At 37.7% G+C, this 15,902-nt stretch overlaps 1 protein-coding gene across 5 annotated transcripts in view; it reads right to left on the bottom strand.

The window, feature by feature from the left end:
* The window catches only part of CDH18 (cadherin 18), a 522,337-nt gene that overhangs the window by 233,489 nt on the left and 272,946 nt on the right, over positions 1–15,902 (bottom strand). The window contains exon 1 of one of the 5 annotated variants that reach the window (XM_039548868.1): positions 10,114–10,279. The exons of the other annotated variants lie outside the window; for them this stretch is intronic. The gene's annotated coding sequence lies outside the window, so the exon portion shown is untranslated. Of the gene's footprint in view, positions 1–10,113; positions 10,280–15,902 lie in introns of those variants that run through there. 5 annotated transcript variants of the gene reach the window in all.

Below are 15,902 nucleotides of genomic sequence, written 5' to 3'. Positions count from 1 at the left end.
TCTATGATGGGAAGGTTAATACCAACAGAATCCACCTCCATTGCAGAAGTTCTTTCTGTGCTTTTAAGTAGAAATGTCAATAAAAAGCTGAGGCTCTTGGCTGAGGATCTCAGTATATCTCAAGGTTGAGAGCCAACTCAATATGCAAATATATTTTGCCCTGGTGAGCCAAAATTAAGCAGAAGATAGGTATAATTTTCAATAGATAGTATTTTGCTTATAATATCATAAAAAGTATTTACAAACCCTGATTATTTGGTCTAAGCCTGTAATCCTCTTTAGGAGTAAGATATCTACTGCATAAATAGCTTCTTGAGGGGGAAAAAATCAACTTCATTATGTGGCAACCTGTAAAACTAACTACATCTTCTTGTGAAAAGAAAAAGATAAGAAGGCATAAAGGAGCTGACTCTAATTGACACCTTTCCTACAATAATCTGGAACAATACTTCAAGAGGAGCAAAAAACAGGTTTAGTCATGCCTTCTTTTCTTGTATCATATGCTAAAAAAAAGGTTTCAATCTCTTTCTTAAATGACATACTTTTATTTCCTTATTGAATTCATTATTTCATCTCTTCTGTCTTTTGCTTTCTGCCCTTTTTAATCAATTGCTAAAATTGGTCAGCAGAATTGCACATCAGGTACACAGCACATCCTTTTACTGGCATGAGATACATAGGAGACAGGAGCTTCACAGGCCAGTAATTACATGCAGTCCATAAGCTACCATTTCCTGCAGACAGTGTACATTCACAGTTACAGCAGGGATGAGGCCAAATTTTATTTAAACTATCCATTGGAAGTTCCTTGTTTCTGCAATTATTCTAAGTCCAACTTTGTTCCAAATATGATGTTCTCTCATGTCAGGACTCTACAAAAATGGAGCAAAAGGACTTGGACCTTTAATGTAGCTACAGCTAACATAAAGACAGGAGTGAAAATACAGAGTTGGCAGTAATGAAAAAGTCATAAAAAAGTGTAAAGGTGTAAGGGAAAAAGTGGGGAACTGGCAAGGCAAGGACTCAGAGGGAATAACAATTGCCCCATCTGCAGATGCCATGGAGGTTCACAATTACCTACCTGAGTGGTAGCTGTCTGGTGTTCAGGGACTCCGTAGGACCTCATGTTGGAGTAGTCAGGCATTATAACATTCTGCCTGGGAGTCGGTTACCTATCTACTGCTTCTATCAGAAAATAAATAATTGCTGTGTACTCATAAATTCAGTAAATTCCTGTTTGCAAGTCTCTGGTGGTGGTAAAAGATGTTCAAATAAAAGTGACACAGTAGAGAAAGAGTACAGAAAAGAACAGAATGATTTGATTAAAGAGTTATCTATCAGTTTGAATTTACTAATACTGCAGTTTTTAGAAAAAGAAAATGAAGCTGGCCTTCAGGTTTTGCAAAAGATAAACAACTTTGTTTGAAAAATACTGTTTTATCAACATTGAGACTTAAAAATATGAAGTGGTTTTCTGAATTGGCAGTTACCTCATTTTGAATCTGACTTTTCTGGCAACATCATGAAAGCATAGAGAGGAGCAAACTGTTTCCTTCAGGGCTAACACTGTATGTAGACATTGCAGAAATGTAATTATAAAAATCTTTGGTGTCACAGTAAGATCACCAGCAATTTACAAAGATTGACTACATAGACTGACAGGCTAAAGACCTTGCCTACAAGTCAATTCATATGACATTCCTTTCCCTGTTCTCATTTTTCTGAATACAGTGTTGTTGCCAGAATGTTGACAATCTTCAGAAGACAAAAACCAATTCTGTATTAGAGTTCCTCTAATTAGCTTGCAGATTCAATAAACCTATTTAATATTGACTAATATTTTTCAAAAAATATAAACCTGAATCTAAAAGGTGCAGATTTGGAGGGGGGGTCGAGTACCAAATGACATTAATTCATGAGCTATAATTTTAATGAATACACCACAATCCCAAACAAAAAATTTACAAGCTGCCCTTTAATACAAGAGTGTTTTAATGAAACCACTCATCTTTCACCTGGTATAAAATATGAATGCTAAATATACAAGCATCCATGTTTTGGGATTTCTGCAAAGTTAAGAAATACCCTGCTTTTAAAAGCAAAATTACAGCTGTATATTGCAAATAAGTATGTGCTCACAAGTCCCAAAACTTGTAAGAAATTCATTTAAGTGAACCATGTACGTGGAGACACACTTAAGTTTTGCTCTGCAGGGGAGTCACAACAGTAATTAAAATATATTAAGCTCCACAATAAATACAGCAAGTGCTCATTATAATATAATGAGTAAAATTATCACACCATGGTCCTATGGAGGAAACTCACTGCATTTCAAGAATGTTATACCTCTTTTTCATTATAAAAATATCAAAAAAATCCCAAACAAACATAAATGGGGACATCTCCTGTCTCAGTTCAGAATTAGAAAACTTATAGGTATATTGATATGACATAGCATAGCAAACACATTACCATAATGTAACATAAGCCAAACTGGCTTCAGTAGCACAGTAGGCATTAATAGCTTTAGGAAATCAGCCATCACCTGACCTATTTAGTCTGAAAGAGCTCAAGTTCATTAGCCTTCAAGTCACAATGCAAGGCTACATAGTCAACTGTCTTCCTTCTGGCTTTCCTTGAGAGGTATTTATGAACCTCCTGAATAGGTTTTCATCTAGGCTACTTATCAAAGGTCCTTACAAAGGAACATCCCTCTGGTCATCTTTTCCATTCATCTGCCTAATGGCTAAAGAAAGATCATAAAAAAAACGCTGCCCTAGTTTTCTTTCCCTTCATCCCCCCTGTTGGTTCCCCAACTTTCTCGGCTTTAGATCTAGAATGTGACAAACCTTCCTATAAAATGACATAGCTCTCTAATCCAGCAGAAAATTAACTCAGGAAATAAAACCCCCAAGTTCTAGAGAAAAGCAGCCACATGTTGGCTGAATAATTTTTGCATACATTCTCCATAAGCTCCGCTATGTTCTCCGAGGATCGATTCTCTGGTAATACATATCCATCTACTAACTCCTACTTAACAGAGCAAGAGGTCTCCAACATTATGTTTTTCCATTATAGTTTAAAACATGGTTGGTATCAGAAAGATGCAGTTGTTTGAGTAGTATCTGAGAAATGCAAAGGCCTCCTCCAGAAAAATATTCATGTAACATGATCATTCCTCCTAAGCCCTCGAAACTTACTGTCCAATTTATAGCACACAAGTGACATGCACTGTCAAGTCAAAGCATTTATGTCCCAGCAGCAAGCTGGGGAATGAACCACAGCACTCAGTCAGCTCTGGGGACCCACTCCGTATCTAAGAGCTGTGCACAGTCTACATGCCCATAACGTGCCTGCTAAACACCTGGGAAGAGGTACCTGCTGCTTGAAGAGACTTGTGGCAGCAGGTCACATCTGCTGCAGGATCAGTAACTATCTGCTGCTGCTTGGGACAATTCTGGTGCACCCACTGTGTTAATGCACAGGGAACTGTATGCCTTGAATAGCTGCCCTGAGAATACACAAGATAACAAATAAATCCAGTTTAGGAAACGCTAGACCTTGTATGGATCAACTGTAACTGTGAATACTCTGGCAGTCTACCTGACACTGAAAGAAGCTCAACCAGCTAGAAATGTTGACTGCCACTTGAAAACATATTAGCTTGCTGGTTGTTTTGATATTTCCCAAAACCACTTAGAAGGGTTCCTAGTACAAAGCTGCACCGGATTCAAAGTGTTAGTTGTGCATTCATTGAAAATGAATGAATATAAGAATGATCATTATACTTCACCAGTTTTCTAGAAGAAGTTTCTTAGATGGTTCATAACTTAAAAAAAAAAAATACAAAAACCCAACTTAACATACAATGCTAAATGAACTGATTATTTTATACCTTCCCTCATGCAAATAGAAAAATATTTAAGATCTCTCTAGGCTGAGTAGTCAAGATAATAACTCTGAGCTCAAATTCCCTAATATGAATGCAAGAACTCATGCTTTAATGGACAGCAAATATATAACAAATTTTCTTCATCAGCAAAATGTGTGGAAATTGCATGTAATAAATGAGGCGTAGCTTTTCTCTTGATTTTATTACTCCAGTAAGGAAGCTTATTATTTATTGAAAGACCAAATGTAAAACATACAAGAAATAGTGATTGAGGACTGTAATCCAGACAGAAATGAGTTTCCCTTTTATTTTTAAACACTGGCAGTTGCCATGAGCAGTTAATGGCTAACATGCTAAAATGCTGTTTATATGCCCTAGTTTTATTTCACCTCTCCTGAAAGCTAAGATTTTACATTTAGAACAGTCAGCACTTCCCAGGTGCTAATACAATACATCAGTGTTAAAAATACCTTTTTACAGTCAATTGAAATCTTTCTCGCTATTGAACAAACTAAAGGAACTAGCTCCCTTTTAGCAACTGTTTTCCTTCAAATATGCACAAACACATGCATACGCACTCCAACACCCTGAAAATTAATAGCAGCATTATTGGCCTGAGACAATTGCTAAACTACTAAATTTTTCACTAATTATAGGAAGGTTCTCTACTGAAGGAACACTTGTACCTTACACATAGGACAGGATACACTGAGGCAGTCTCAAACCTGGCTCTGAATACCTCAAATGCTTGCCCTGCAATTATAGAGATTGTATTCATGCTGCTATTTTAAAAAATTACTTATTCTATCTATTGTCATATCATCAACAGCAGAACATGACTGAAAGTTTGACCGAATACAAGCCTGAGAAATTTCACCCCAATATGAAGTAACATGCTAAAACATCCTTCAAACAATGGCCCAATATATAAATTTTGTTCACAAGTAAAAGACAAAACAAGATTATTTTCTCTGGGCAAAGTATAATAATTGAAAATGAAAGCAATCATATCTCTTGAAACAAAAGATTTTCCTTCACAGCTTTCCCACCGCCCAGCAAGAGCAAGATGTAAAGTAGACAGTATTCAAATCCAAATGTATAACTTTTATAACAATATGTTACTGATTTGGTTAAGTTGACTGATCATAGAATTCAAATAAATAATTTAATATAATTAGGAAAATGCACATTCCCATCTGTGAACATAAGATGACTTTGGTCAAAAAATTGCTAAGTCTAGTGCCAAACAATGTTACTAGTAATTTTTACATGCTTTTAAGAGTTCCAAACATTGTAACTTTTTTTAAGAAAAGTTACTATTAATTTCTTTGTACCGTCTCAAAGAATATGTGTGTATGTGTACGCATACCATATATATACCAACAACTGTGCTCTGAGGGCTTAATGGCAATTAATTATAAAACAATACAGTTCATGATGGAGATACTGGAACAGGCTGCCCATAGAAAGTGTGGATGTCCCATCTCTGGCAGTGTTCAAGGCTTTGAGCAACCTGGTCTGGTGAAAGATGACTACGCCTGTGGCAGAGCAGAGCAGGTTGGATTAGATGTTCTTTAAAGGTCCCTTTCAATCCAAACCATTTCATGATTCTATGATACACCTGGAAATGCCAAAACCAGGAGTCAACCAAATAAAGAGTTGGTTGTTTTCAACAGGAATACTGCACAGGGAGAAGACGTGCTACGAAGTATTTAACCACATATATTGAAGTGTGTACTTCTATATCACTACCAAGGAGAGACAGATTTCTCCAAGAACGGTTCAAGCAACTGAAGTACATGAAAAACTTGAAGATATCTGATTTGCAAGTGCCCAGTTCACTGTCCCCATCTAAGAGAGGACCTGAATGAGGAAATGGCAGTTCCCACTTCTCCATCCAACACTCTCCTAAGGAAAAGCCTGATGGTCCTATTGCCTCACTCATCCCATCTGTTAAGTCAAGACAATGTGGCTGATATCTTTTGCGGAGCAATTTCAGGGTTCAATATTACATTAGTCTGTGCAGTACTACAAAGAACAAAAGTGTCACAGATCACCACAGTCCTATGGTAGAAATGCAGCTGATACCTCAGCTAGCTTGGGTATTTTTACACCACACTTCATAAACAGCCTTGAAATTTGTCCATGTAAGCACCGGATAAATTATATCGAAATCTAGGTAAGGTGAAGTGAGAATGGAATAATATGTCTGTGACCTAAATATATTCCCTTTTTCAAGAAGGTTTGCTTAAAAGAAGCAAGCAATTTCATAAGGAGTGGGGAGAAAAGTCTGTAATTGTAAAAAAATGCTTTGTCTATTCTGTGATAATAAACCCAGCTTTAACTCTGCCCAAGTTTGAACTAATTCCACAAAAATAAAAATGACAATTGCCATAAAGCAAAACTGCATTTCTTCCAGGCCTCAAGCAACCGCTGAATGTATTTTCATTATATAAGGACTGCAGATGTGCAAATGCTACCAAGTTGCTTTTCAATTACTTATAAAGCTACATGACTATGTTATTCTGGTTATGTTCAATCCACAAAGACATGATTTATAAAAAAAAAAAACCCAAAACAAACCTGAAACAGCAACTTCCTCCACATAAAAACAACCCCTAAATAGGAGATTTGTCTTATTTACTCCTTTCAAATCCCAAACTGGTTTCTTTTAAATCCTGTTGATTCTTCTTGTGAATATAAAAACCAGTCAAAAAAAAAAAAAAAAGAAAAAAAGTAATGGTACATTATTAAAAGCATCTTTTAAAACATTTCAGTATGAACTGTTTTTCTGATAAAACCTGATCTGGGAAGAAAAAAAATCTTATCCTGCCAATCTTTGTTCTCCCTTATATGATACATGATTTTTTTAGCTCTCAGTTCAGAAGCTTCTTAAAAATTACACTTCCATTCTTTGAATTTCCAAATTCCATGTAGCTTCGTTTGCTGGAAATGAATAGCAAAATTGTGTATAATTCAAAACTGAAGAATAGAGTAATGGGGACAGTAACACTTCAGTATTAGGTTCTGCAGCATTTCTTTTAAACAGTGTCATGCAATATTCATTCTATTATTATTGTGCAATGCTCATGTCATACATGAAGTTACAGAGCGCTTCAGGGACGTTTCCAAGACTGCCCATCAAGTATATGATGAAGTGTAAGCACTTCACCCTGATTTATCACCAGACTATACACATACTATTTAAACTACAGCACTATTGACCATGTAAAATAAGTTTTCTAATAATTAAGGCTAGTGAGATATACATGCTGGATTATATAAACCTTTGTAGGCTATGCTGGGGTTTTCATATGGAGTTTCTTCTTATGACCTTCACGCATGTATCGTTTCCCTCTAGGAGAAGACGGTTAGAATCTCTTCTATAAATACAGTCCCTTTGTGGTGTTGGGTGGGTTTTACTATGTATTTTATCCCCTGCCTGCCATGTCAGTGGTCACCCTTTTTTTGCATTGCCTATAAACAAAGAAACTGTGCCCCATGGTGTCTTGATGGTTGGTTTATCTTAGGCCTCTTTGCAGGACAGGTCTGCCAGGGCTAACTAGCTGTTAGCTGTCCAAACAGGAGCTCATGTTCATCCACTTGGAACAGATGACTCACTGGTATTTAGCTGGTTTTATTAATCTGATAAGACTGATAATTTTTAGCACTAATTGTATTAACAGAACTGCAGCTCTTAACCATGAGCAGGAGCTATGGTTAACAGAATTTTTCATACCTTTCAAATTTCATTTATCAGCCAGAGATAAAGGTTGAAATCTTCCAAACAACCATATTGAGAACTAATAGTTCAATTCCTCATATCTTTAATGTTTAGAGCTCACATCTTAAATGTTTAAGAGTTCAGAGACAAAATTATTTAAAAAAATATATATAGTCACTTTTAAGTACAGATTATTCCCTGAAGGGTATTATGTAAATTTTATGCACCACAGGAATGTCAGTACTGGTGCAGCAACAACTGTGCTTCTCTGGTGTGCACACATGCACCCTCATACACTAATTTTGGATGTTGAAGACATTTATCCCCAGTTGTTTTATAACTTTGCATATGCTCACCAGAACTACTACCATGAATTAGCACAGCATGCACCAACGAAGTGGCTGAGTTACAGTCTCTGCATTGCAGGACAAAAACACTAAACAACATTTTTAATGTAGGTAGTAAAGAACAATGCTCTCAAATTAAGCTACTTGAGGAATTAAACTGTGCAAAGTATAAAAACTTTGACTGGTATTTTGTCCTAATAGAAGAGTCAGCAATCCTATCCGAGAAAGTCTTCTAGGATCTTCAATACCTGCAAGTGGAAGGCATTTAGTTTTGAATCTCATCTGTAAATGGTTCAGTCAGCAGCACAGTGCCCCCTAAGCCACGCTTGTGCACTGGATTTGCTCCTGTTTAAAGTAAAGTGCTGCCTGACACACTACTTCTCCTGACATTTTTTAAAAAAGTAGGTAATAGTAAATGGGTTGGTTTGGTTGTTTCCTTGATTTGTTTTGTGGGGTTTTTGGTTGGATTGTTTGTTTGTTTTCTGTTTGATTGACATTTTCTAAAGAGAAATGAAAAAAAAAATTATTTATCGTAGTCTTTAAGTAGGATGATTAGTAACTTTAACTACAAAAGAAGAGTATTACACTTTTTCCATAGGTATACATAAAAAAAAAAAGAGCCACACCTTAATTTGCATTAGGTAACTATACCATACTATATCTTCTTCACAAAAGTATGAAATGAAATATTCTGTTAAAGGCAGTGAAGTAGGTTAGGGAAGCCTTTTGGTTATTTCTCTAAATCAATCTTCTTACCTTTACAGTTAGGCAAAATGCCAAGCATGTGCCAAACTTTTAAATTAATTTTATATTTGCCCTGAAAACAAACATTTACTATTATTCAGTAGAAGGATAATTTATGCAGAAGGAAGGCTTCAGTGTTTTCACACAACTGTGTATGGTTGACTGCAGCATAGAAGTAAAGACTTGGAAATGAAGGAGCTATGCTTAGTGTCTCGGAATGAAAAATAAATTCTGTACCTTGAAGTGATTTTTTCACCTGTGTTAACTGAAGTCATAATTTTACCTGTATTTTCCATTGTATTTCTTTTGACTGTGAAAAACTAATGGGGCATTGATGCATGTGAAATTGAATTTATCCCAAACCCTAATCTGAATTATAAACTACATTAAAATATAAGAAATGCTGATACTGCTTTACAGAAATCCAGTCAGAGAAATACATGCAGACATCTATGTTTGCCACATTTCATTGGCTTCTGTACCCTGTCCTCCTTGTATCTTGTCACTCATGTACACTCTCACAGAAACACACATACACACACAGGTTCAGGACTATGTTGTTTTCAAAGATATACACTAGGGCAGTCATCCTGAGGAACTCCTTGCTTGCCAAAGCACCCAGTTCCAGACCACTGACAGTTCAATCAGTCAAAATGTGGTGTGAACTAAAGGCACATAACAGTTTTTGTTCATTAGGAAATGTACTATTGGGGTGGGCTAGGAGGAAATCAAGAGAAGATTTATTTCTGCCTGTGCATTATTTACAGTGCCCTTTACACAAAGTAAAGTTAGGTGACTGCATAAGCTTTAACAAGCAGCTAAAGGTAAATCTGCAGGAGGTCTTCTCTTGCTGCAATTTCAATCCTCAGTTATCACATATAATATTACAAACAAGGGGGGGGGGGGGGGAACGGGACCGACCCAAACCCCTGAAATTGCTATTCAAATACCAACCTTAATGTTCTTCACATATAGTTCAACATGGCACGCGTTTTTATGGTAAAAAAAGGCTCACATATGCGAGTCGAGCTAAAGAATCTGCCTGCTGTCACCATTAAAACGCATCTGCACATTTATCCCCATAAGTTAAGGAGCAGAACTGTAGGTATTACGAGCACGGTCACACACAAACACATACACAGAGCGCCGCTGCCTTTCTAAGCCTGTATTTTGCAGGTCCCTTTGCAACTGCCTCGGATAAGCAAACACGTTTCTACAGCACCACAAGGGTAAGGCTTACGTGCAAGCGGCAACTTTAACACAGACAAATTACAGGTTGTGCACCCACTACGATAGCATTATTGCACAAAATATTTTGCGCTACTCGGAAGGCTGTGTTAGCGGCACCGCTGTCCAGAAATATCCATGTTGTCACATATTAAAGTGGCATTTTATTTAAGCCTTACCTTGGCTGACTTGCCCTAACTGGTGACAAGGCACTTTAATTTATAAGAAGCAAATGGGGACTTTTCGCGGTGCTGGCGGCACAGCTGCTCGCCGTCCTCAGAGAGGTACCCGGCCCCGGCTCCGCATCCCTCGGAGCCCTGAGCCCCGCGCTGCCGCTCCTGCAGCGCCGGCAGCCCGGGCGATTGGCCGCGCCGCCGCCCGCCCCCGCCCCGCTCCGCGCCCGTCCGCCCGCCCCCGTCCTTCTCCCCTCCCCGCCTTGTTTTCCCCGGCTCCAGCACTCGGGGCCGCACGCAGCCTCCTGCGCGCAACGGCAGAGCAGGGGTAGCCCTGGCGCTCGGACAGATGCGCGATTCATCCATCCACATACCGATCCATCCATCCATCCATCCATCTGTCCTCCCGTACCGATATAACCGGTGCGTTCGGGCACAGGAATATCCTTGTCCGGCAACTGCGCGGCGGCTGCGAAACCCCCCTTTTGGTGCTTGAGGTGCAGAAGAAGGACGGCTCCAGCTTGGTGACAGCGAGCCCCTAAATTCGGTGCCGGGAAGGGGGGCCGGGGGCCGGGAGGGCTGGGCTGCCGAGCGGGGCGGGAGTGCACAGAAGGGGCGCGCCACCGAAAGCGGGCAGTACGGCACTGCTGTGGTAAGCCGGCGATAAATTTTCCTATTTCTGTGCAAAGTCGTCACAGCCTGCTAAACATTCCACTGCCCGGCTCGTTCATCAGCCGTCCACATGGTCCGGCGGTGGCTGTAAGATTCAGACTGAATGATGCCCTTTAACGTCTCCTTCCAATCCTGGTGGGGCACAGGTGTCACATTAACAACCTGTCCCCTGCCAGATCAGCCCTACTCCTTTAAAGATTTCCTGCCCTCTAACACCCCTATATTCATATCACTACACCAGTGACTGTAAGTTGGTGGATAATTTGTGCCATTTCAGGCTGGTCTGGATCAAGACAGGCTGGGTGATGCAAAAGTAATTCAAAAATCTGGACCTTGTATAACATTTTAACTCCAAACACACCTTATTCGGAATTAAGATTAATGGCATTCTCCTGATTCAGGGTTTCAGGAATGGGGCAACCGTGTCAGACTCTGCTTATCCAACCTGCTAAGGCAGCGTATTAAAAATGTAATTAACATACAAGTGAAAGCCCTGGCACATTCCCTGCTGGTGCAAAGGAACCTTGCTTCCAGCCAGCAGGACATGTACCCTGGAGTGAGCCATGAAACCAGAGCGTGCTTGAGTCCCAAAGCTCCGGCAGGAAATGACAAGATGAAAGAAAAGAAAGCTCCTGCCTATTTTTTATAATGTATTATGGGTCAGAAGCAGCATCTGAAGTACAAATGATAGGTACCCCATATACAAATGATCTAGATTTGAAAAGGAGAGCTGAAAAGAGTGATTCTACAATTTAACATAACCAGAAGAGAAGCTGTTACACCAGATTATAAGGAAAGAACAACACTGCTCACTGAGATCACTTTGACTGCTGGATTTTGAGAACTTTTCAAACAAAATCACTCTGAGCTGCCCAGCAATATACATTAAAAATGATTTTGCTAGCAGGATAGGGAATTGAATGCAAGAAGCAGCTAGTTGTTTGAATTTGGGGGGTGTAAGCTCTTGGAGGGAATGAAATGGAAGCCATTTCAGTTTGCTGTTTATACGTCCTCTGGCTTGCAACTGCAGAACACATGAATCAATGCTTTAATACACAGTCTTCAGAATGTTCTCTCTCATGCAACTTCTGTTAGGTTGTGCATAGCTTCAGATTCAGATCTCATGATCTGGGGGATGGGCTGCTTTTATCCAGATGCTTTCACTATTTTACTGCACTATGGCAGAAGCAAATATTTAATCCCCTTTCCAGGGAGGTAGTTGCATTAGTAACATGGAGGGGGAAAAATGAGGGAAAAAAGGAATGAAAAGATACATGTTTCCTTTCATTCTCTTAAAGTCCAGACAATTTCACATGAAAACAAATTCATGTCAAACAATCCTCAGTGCATAAAATGGAAGAGATGAAATATAGGGTTGCCTTTCAGCCTACCTACCCTTGGATGAAATGCTGCTTAGGTGTAACAACCCAGGGATACAGTTGAAAACAAAACATTTTCTTTTTAAGCTCTTTTCTCACTAATTTCCATTTAATAAAATGGAATTATGAATATTCACCAGTTACTCAGAGCATAAGTCATCAACTCATTTGTTACTGCAATAGGATGTTTGACAAGCAGAGGGAAGTCTTGATGCTCCAGAAAGGCATTTAGAAGGTGAAAATCTGCAATTCTTTATATTATATATATTTAAATTATATTATATATAATTCTTCTCTCTATATATATTTATAAAATAAATACATGCGCATGCATTTGTATTGACATATTTTAGAGTCTTCTCACAGGCAGGAGTAAAGGATATCTGTGTAAAGAGATTATAGCCAGTATTGCAGACTAATTTAATATGCAATGATCAAAGTTTTCTTAAGAATTCAAAATTACACCATTTCAAGGCAAAACTGACAGTTTGAAAAAATTAGCCTCAATGAACTCTGACATTTCTTTTAAGCCTACATTTTAAGACTAAATACTGAGATTTGATGTTACTGATGTTAGGTCAATCTTTTAATCAGTTTGAATGCTAAAAGAATTTGAATTTGTCATGGGGAAATAAAGTCTGACGAAAAGAACCTCAAAATGAAGTTAGTGTCTGGGACTGCAGCAGATTCCCAGAGGAATTCCAAGGAAATTTGGATATAACCCTTGAAGCCATGGTGTGCATGGGTCTTGCCTAAGGAATTCAGAAAACTTACACAATTCTAGAAGTATATCAAAATACAGAACTTTGTCAGTCGCGTTCAGTAATTTCCCTTCCTAGACTTGAGAGCTTGTGACAATGATTACAGGGCCAGAAGAAAAGAAGAGGGTCTTTTTGTCCCTTCTAACTTGTGGACTTTCTATGTTTAAAAGCAATACTGAAAAGGAGATAGATGAGTTTTGAAGGACATGTATAGCTGTACCAGAAATAAACTAGTTTCTACAGATTTAAAACAAAATTATTCTTCTGTTGTTCCAGTTAATAAATTATAGAACATGGTCACAAAATCAGTTTCTCTTTGTGGGTGCTTAATATACTAAACATGCATTGATTGTCTTGCAGGTAACTGCTAGAGAGCTAATCATCCAGCTAACATTCAACCAATTAAAAAAACTCTAAGTGGTTCATTAATACATAAAGTAATGAAAATTCCAGGTCATTTATAGATTACAAAGTTCCTGTAGGCAAGACAGATGGATTAGGGATGGCTAAGTTCATATTGGGATAAGGATGTTGCCAAGTTAAAGTCCAACTCTTTCTTAAACACGTGCACTCTAATAACTGCAGTTGAAGAATATTAGCTCAGTCGCTGCCAAGAACCTCTGCTCACATGCTGAGAGCAACTGCACTGGGAATTTTCATGTTCTTGTTCAAAAACATCAGGGAATAACATAGTTAGCTCTACCTCCAGCAGCAACTTCTCAGTCTACAAAAATTCACAAACCCCTTCCCTTTTTCCTAGATTTGAAGGAGTGAAAACAAAGGATTCTACCATTTGGTGCCACCAATTTCACATTCACAAATCATTATTTTTGTTCTCAGCTGCAGTGCATAAGAACCAGACCCAGCTGTACATTGGAGAACATATTTGACACTCCCTACCAAGCTATGTTTCTCATCTTAATAGATGAACATTTTATTTACTGAGTTATTAATAAATATTCTTAAAACTACTAATTTATGCAGGAGTGAATTTTCTTAAAAGTTTGTGTATGATTTGCTAATGACAGTTCTTTAGAAACGATCATCTAAAAATATATCAGTAAGTGGAATTAACAATTGGGCCTCGAGTTTAGAAGCATCATATGTCAAGTTGAATATAAAAATAATGTATATAGTTTGATGATAGTTTGATGATGCATCACAATGGGACATAATTGACTCACCATGCTACTGCTATTTTTGTTTAAAAAAGGATCTAAGTGTAGTAAAACATAAAAATGCAAAAATAATTTTGACATCAAATGCATTTACAATATTGTTACCTTTCTATCTCTAGATACCTAACAGAAAACCATACCAAAATAGATTACAGCAGTTAAATTTTTCATTTTCTGATACATAGTGGTAGGACAGAAATTTTTAACTTGTCTAGTAGATGAACATACTGAGTCATGTTCATGTTCCTAATGAAAACTCTGGAGGATTCTCATATCATGCTTCTATATTTTTATTTTTAATTTGGTAACATGCACAAATATGCAGAGGGAATAGGATTAAGACAGTTCATTTTGTGTATGGTCTCTCTGAATATTCTGTAAGGCATACATTTCCTCTAAAAAATTTAAATAGTTGATTACAAAAAGTAAATTTTTAATACATGTTAGCAAATTCTACACTATACTAATTGCAGAGAATGGTGCTGCTGATACTGCCTTGGCTCCTTCTACACTAAGCATCACTGGAGTATTTTCTAATAAAACAACAACAGCTGTTCCTAGATATATGATGCCAATAACAGTTGCCAGTCACAAAAATCTTGTGATAATATAGTCACTTGCCTTTAGTATTACATGAAACAGCAGGTAAAATATACTGACAGGACTTGGAGAAAACAACATAATACCTGGCATTTTCGTACCTGTTACCATAAAACTCTGAGCTAATCAGTCCCTCTCTGAATGCAGGAAAGATAGAAAAAAATATAAAGGGCCATAAAAGAGTAGCGTGGTGTGTCAATCTTGCAGTCTCTGCACGAAAACAGACAAGAAGGAAGACTCAGTTGAAGGCAATGATGTGATTGACTTAGACATTAGTAGATCTTTCTGCCCATCCTGTGGAATTTCACACTAGCATTTGTAATAGACCCCTTTCAATCAAGAAACTTGCTTAATTGGGGTGTTTCCTAGGAAACTAATACAACTGTGTAATTGTAGGTCATGAAGTGACCAGTGTAAAATGGGATACTTTCTGGTAACTATGTAATGCTCATGTGTAATGGGTGGAATTTTTGTAAGTTTAGATCTTGCAATGAAATTATCCTGATGTTTTTGAAATTAATGTTGGCAAAACATAAACTTTTTTTCATACACAGACTGGTATTAAATCCTCACAGGTCAAGGTTCTCTGAATTGTTGCAAATGGCTATTCATATATCCTATATAAAGCATCAGATACAAATATGTTCTATTTCAAATAATGAACATTATATATGGTGGAGTTTGGTTCTTACAGCTGGAAGTGAGATACAACCTTCTTTCCCACTGTAACAAGAGCTTTAATAAATTCTTGCTTAGAGGTAGTAAAAAACTAACAAGCAAAGGCTCCTGGGACAATATAAAGATAGATTTTCATAACATTATCTAAAAGCATATTATTTCTGGGGCATATTATGTACTTTTTATCTTTACTAAGATAAAGAAATTGCTTCTCTTAGACTCAGCATTCAGTAGGCTAATGGCAGATCAAAAAAGGGGAAATGTAAAATGTTACAAGATGATGATGCAACTTCTACTGAAGTGAAAATATCCTTTCCATTGAAACCATAATGCTGAACCATGCTGAAGATATGTGAAGGAAAAATTGGGAAATTCTTGATACAGATTCTTCACTGAAACTTAGCAGTCCTTCTGTACTGTATCCTATACTCCCTGTACTATAGCTGTATGTTTTTCCAGTTATTCTTCTTTAGCACTTCTTCCAGTATGAAAATGTGTACATATATTATTTAGCTCCTTCCAAAAAG

The sequence above is a fragment of the Corvus cornix genome, chromosome 2 (genome assembly GCF_000738735.6).
Source record: "Corvus cornix cornix isolate S_Up_H32 chromosome 2, ASM73873v5, whole genome shotgun sequence".
Lineage (NCBI taxonomy): Eukaryota > Metazoa > Chordata > Aves > Passeriformes > Corvidae > Corvus > Corvus cornix.
This window is presented reverse-complemented; position numbering and strand designations above follow the sequence as displayed.